This window comes from Suncus etruscus, chromosome 10, assembly GCF_024139225.1.
Source record: "Suncus etruscus isolate mSunEtr1 chromosome 10, mSunEtr1.pri.cur, whole genome shotgun sequence".
NCBI lineage: Eukaryota > Metazoa > Chordata > Mammalia > Eulipotyphla > Soricidae > Suncus > Suncus etruscus.
In genome coordinates this window covers 960,765-966,196 of record NC_064857.1, presented here as the reverse complement: position 1 = coordinate 966,196, position 5,432 = coordinate 960,765, and the positions used below count along the sequence as shown (strand labels likewise).

Below are 5,432 nucleotides of genomic sequence, written 5' to 3'. Positions count from 1 at the left end.
GATATAGTCCCATTTGTTTATAGTTGATGCTAACGTTTATGTTATGTTAAACGAAGTAAGTCAGAAGACAAAAGAAAAACACAGAATGGTAGCACTATTCTGAAACACCTAGAACACATAAAAAACAAAAAAATGACATTGAAGAAGCATAACTGCTAGAACCACAAAGAAAGACTTCATAAACTCCATTCCCTGATCTGCACAGCCACCAAGATCTTTAGAAACAGGTCTGATTTTACCATCCAAGATAAAGTAGAAGTCTTCCACATACCACGAAAGCAGCAAGAGGAGAATAAATGATCTAATTTTTTTTGACGTCTTTATTTTGGTGTGGAGATTACGGTTGATGTCTCCAATATTATTTTATTTTATTTTGTTTTGTCTTTCTCTTTCTTTTTTGCACTTGAGTATGATTTGATTTCAGAACCGAGATTATTGTGTGGTGCCTGTCTTTATTGCTGTGGTGCTTATCGGTTATTTAATTCGATATTTTTTTTTGTATTGTTGTGGTATTTTAATTACTTTTTTCACATCCTCTCTCAAACTGAGGTTGGAAGCCTCTAGACAGGACTCTGCCTATTTTCAGCATATTTGATTTTTGATTGAGAAGAGGACATATTAGGTGATGGGTATTCCCCTGATTCAATGTGAATATGTACCCAAAATACTACAGTGAAAATGTAAGCCATTATGAAAAAAAAATTGTGTTTTTAATCAGAAATTTTCTTTGACTTACATGTATTATTATTATATCAATTATATTATATGTTATGTTATGTCACTATATTATGTTATATTAGTTTACCTCATTATGTTAATCAATTTTGTCCTTTAAATGAATTCTTACTTTAAAAAAAAAACAACAACTTTAGTTTGCTCTGAAGAAAAAAAAAATAAAATAAATAAAAGATAAGATAAGGCCTCCCAAATCTTACCACAGGCTGTGTTCTTTACACTGGCTGTATAGAAAGAGGAGGTACAGTAAAGGCACCCCATATACACCTCAACACAGGCCCCTTGCCGGGTATGTATTGTGAATTGGGGGACAAAAAAAAAAATTAAAATGTATTAGGGAAGATCATGTACTTCATCCAAAGAAAGACCAGAAGAAAGAGCCAACTTTCTCCAATTGGCAAAACAAAAACAGCGAAAGTACTATACACATCTTCTGCCCCATGCCTATTTACTGGTCTAACCTCACAAAGCACCCTAATAGCAGAGTTTTAGAATTGGATATTTTGGGTGGTGCCACAAACAAAAACTAGCTCTTTCCCCAGGATGATCCGTATAACTGTTTTACCCATTCCTACTGACACAGAAACTGTAAATGTAGACCTTAGTGTACCAAAACCAGCAGAGGCGAAAGAGAGACAGAAGGCAAACTACAGTACTATCTGCAGAATGTGAGGATATAAATTTATTCCCTAAATTATTCAATCCCCTACATTGTTGCTCCAGATTACAGGGAAAAAAGTTTTAAGTAATAAAATTGACAGAAAAAAAGCTTGAGACCTCAGAGAAGATAATATCAAACAAAAACAGAGTTGAACCAAAACTCAAAGAGTAGGAGAAAACTCAGAAAGGCAAGTGTTAATAAATTGGTACAAGAAAATTAAGAAATTGGAGCTGGAGTGATGCCTTGCACTCGGCTGACCCAGGACAGACCTGAGTTTGATCCCCGGCGTACCATATGGTCCCCCAAGCCAGGAGCAATTTCTGAGCGCATAGCCAGGAGTAACCCCTGAGCATCACCGGGTGATGCTCAAAAACCAAACCAAAAGAAAAAAAAAGAAATAATGAAGATTACAAATCATTTAAATCTTTCGAATATCAAACTATGTCTTCTTTGAGAAAGTGTATGTTTATCACTTCTTCTCTTTTCTTCTTTGTTTTTATATTAAGTTTTATAAGTTTTTAATATATCTTGGATAATAATCAATTATCAGATATGTGGTTACCTTTACCAAATATTTTCTTCCAAGCTGTAGGGTATATTTATATTATAGTCGTTGGTACTTCTGCAGTGCATAAGATTCATAATTTGATGTAATCCAGTTTGGTTTTATTTCTTTTTGCTTGTCCAGAAACTGAGTCATAAAAATGCCTCTAGTCTCAATATGATGAAGGTTCTATGTTTTCCAAAATATAATTTATTAATCTAGGTCTGAGATATTTAATCCATTTCTATTGATTTTAGTGCATGGAGTGATAAAATGTCCAAGTACATTTTTTCACTTGTGACCAACCAGGTATCCCAAAATAATTTGTTAAAGAAGCTTTCCTTGTCTCACTTCATATACTAATATTTTTGTTGAAGATTGGATATTATTTATCTGAGAATATGTCTCTGAATTCTGCTATACTCATCAGTCTGTAATAAAGTAACATCACATTAGTAGTTATTACAGTTTTAAAGTGTAATTTGGAGTTGGGGAAAGAAAAGTTTCCAATATTTTTCCTAAGCTTTATTTGGATGGTTATGTTTTATTCAGATTTTTTACTTCTGCTTATTTCTATAAATTTCTTTTTTTTTTTTTTTTTTTTGGTTTTTGGCCCACACCCGGTGATGCTTAGGGGTTATTCCTGACTATGTGCTCAGAAATTGCTCCTGGCTTGAGGGACAATATTGTATGCCTGGGGATCGAACTGCTGTCCATCCTAGGCTAGTGCTGGCAAGGCAGATGCCTTACCACTCCATGTCACCGCTTCAACCCCTATATATATACATTTCAACATACATTTAAACAGTAATTAATCTGTTTATTAAAATGTCATGAAGGTTTTTATAAGCAATGTACTGAATCTCTATAGTGCTGTGGGTAGGATGGTCGTTTTAACGATATTAATCCTTCTAATACATGAGCCAGAGATGTGTTTCTATTTCCTTGAGTCTTCTGCTATTTACTTTATTCGGTAGTTATAATACCATTAAACCTGATAGTATCAATATTAAAAATACTAGACTCCATCACCTCCAAAGTGCTGATGACACTTCACCACTGTCCCTAGGCTTCTAGTTATGTCTTCTTTCCCCAATGCCACTTCCTATTCACCAACTATTTGGTAATTGATTTTGCATTCCAATGCCAAGGGATTGTCATTATTCAGTACTGTGTACTCTCTAATTTTTACTCTGTCTATTCCATAAATGAGAAAAATCATCTAGTGTTTTTTCTTTAGCCCTCTATCTTATTTTATTTAACATGATATTCTCTAATTCAATCTAAAACATCAAACTTCTTGATTTAATCTTTTTTTTTTTAGTTTTGGGGTCACATCCAGCAGCACTGAGGGGTCACTCCTGGCTCTGCACTCAGAAATCATTCTTGGAAGGCTTGGACCATATGGGATGCCAGCAATTGAACCTGGGTCTGTCCCAGGTCGGCCACATGTAAGGCAAATATTCACTCGGGACTCGTTGATTCCATCTTTTCTTTTCTTTTTTTTTTTTTTTCTTGATTTTTTTTGGTTTTTTTTTGGGGGGGGGGGCCACACCTGGCAGTGCTCAGGGGTTGCTCCTGGCAGGCACGGGGGACCATATGGGACACCGGGATTCGAACCAACCACCTTAGGTCCTGGATCAGCTGCTTGCAAGGCAAACACCGCTGTGCTATCTCTCCGGGCCCTGATTCCATCTTTTCTTAGAGCTTCATAGTTTCCACGGACTACATGTATCACAATTTCTTATCTATTCGTCCATAGTTGGTCATTTGGTTAATGTTCATACTCTGGCTATAATACAGAGTGCTGCAATGAGCACGGGTGTATATAAATCCTTTCAAATTAATGTTTTTGTGTTTTGGTAGTAGATGCCAAGAAGTGGAATCACTGTTCACATGGGAATTTTATTTGTAGTATTTTTGAGAAATATCCATACTAATTTTTATAGAATTTGAACCACAAGGCATTCCCAACAACACTGAATAAATTTCCTTTTTCACCACGACCCACCAACATTGGTTGCTTCTAATCCTGTTTGATATGTCATTGTCACTGATAAGAGATGATCTTGATTAGCACTTGTGGCAATGAGTGTTTTTTCTTCTGCCTATTAGCCATTTGTGTAAATATTATGCCTACTAGTCATTTGTAAATATCCAGGGATATTATCTGTTCATCTCTTTCCCAATATATGTTGAGTTTTATTATTGTTTTATATAAATCTTGGGTATTAGTGCATTATCTCAGATATTGTGTCCAAATATTTTCTCCCGTTCAGTATGGTGTCTTTTTATTTTAGATTAACTTTATTTTGCCATGAAAAAGCTTTTTAACTTTGAGGTAGTCTCATTTGTTTATTTTCATTTATGTCAGCTTTGCCTCTGGAGACAAATCACTGAAGATCTCTCTAAAGCACATTGTCTGGATGGTCTGCCAATGTTTTCTTCAATTTATTTTATGGATTCTGACCTAAGCTAGAGGTATTCAATTTCATTTGCACTAATTTCTGTGGATTGTGTGCTATTTGATTGCATTATTTAATTATGTTATAATTTTATGTTAAATAAGTTCCTACAGGTTCTGCTGATTCTCCCATCGAGTGGCAGGCTCAAGCCATCATTAGGATCCCCTGTAGGAGCTTATTTGGAATTGACATTCTTTATTGTAATTTTGTTCCTGTATATTTTTATATTTTCTTTTTGTTTCACTGAAAAATAAAGATGCTCAGTTTTAAAAGTTAAAAAGTGTACAAGTTGCTTTTTTACAATAAAACTAAGTGTGTACACAAAAATAAATAAATAAAACTATCATTATTTGCAGATGACATACTATAAATGTAAAACCCAAAAGATTACCTAGGGCTATACACTAGGAACTAAAAAATACAATTCAAAATTCCCTTCCTCACACATATTCATTGCAGCACTATTTACAACAGCCAGACTCTGGAAACAACCAAGATGCCCTTCAACAGATGAATGGCTAAAGAAACTGTGGTACATATATACAATGGAATATTATGCATCCATCAGGAGAGATGAAGTCATGAAATTTTCCTATACATGAATGTACATGGGATCAATTATGCTGAGCAAAATAAGTCAGAGGGAGAAAGACAAAACAGTTTCACTCATTTATGAGTTTTAAGAAAAATAAAAGACATTAAAATAATTCCCAGAGATGAGGGCCGAAATGACCAGTTCACGATATGAAGCTCACCACAAAGCATGGTGAGTGCAATTAGGGAAATAACTATGCTGAGAACTATCATAACAATGTCAGTGAGCGAGGGATATAGAAAATCTGTCTTGGGGCAGGAGAGGTGGCGCTAGAGGTAAAGTGTCTGCCTTGCAAGAACTAGCCAAGGAAGGACCGCAGTTCGATCCCCTGGCGTCCCATATGGTCCCCCCAAGCCAGGGGCAATTTCTGAGCATTTAGCCAGGAGTAAACCCTGAGCATCAAATGGATGTGGCCCGAAAAAACAAAAACAA

The 5,432-nt window shown here is 35.3% G+C and overlaps 1 non-coding gene across 1 annotated transcript; it reads left to right on the top strand.

Moving 5' to 3' along the window:
- Positions 1-918: 918 nt before the first annotated feature.
- On the top strand, positions 919-1,051 carry LOC126021161 (small nucleolar RNA SNORA51). The gene has a single exon (XR_007499769.1). It is a non-coding gene; the product is annotated as a small nucleolar RNA SNORA51 (small nucleolar RNA).
- Positions 1,052-5,432: the final 4,381 nt, after the last annotated feature.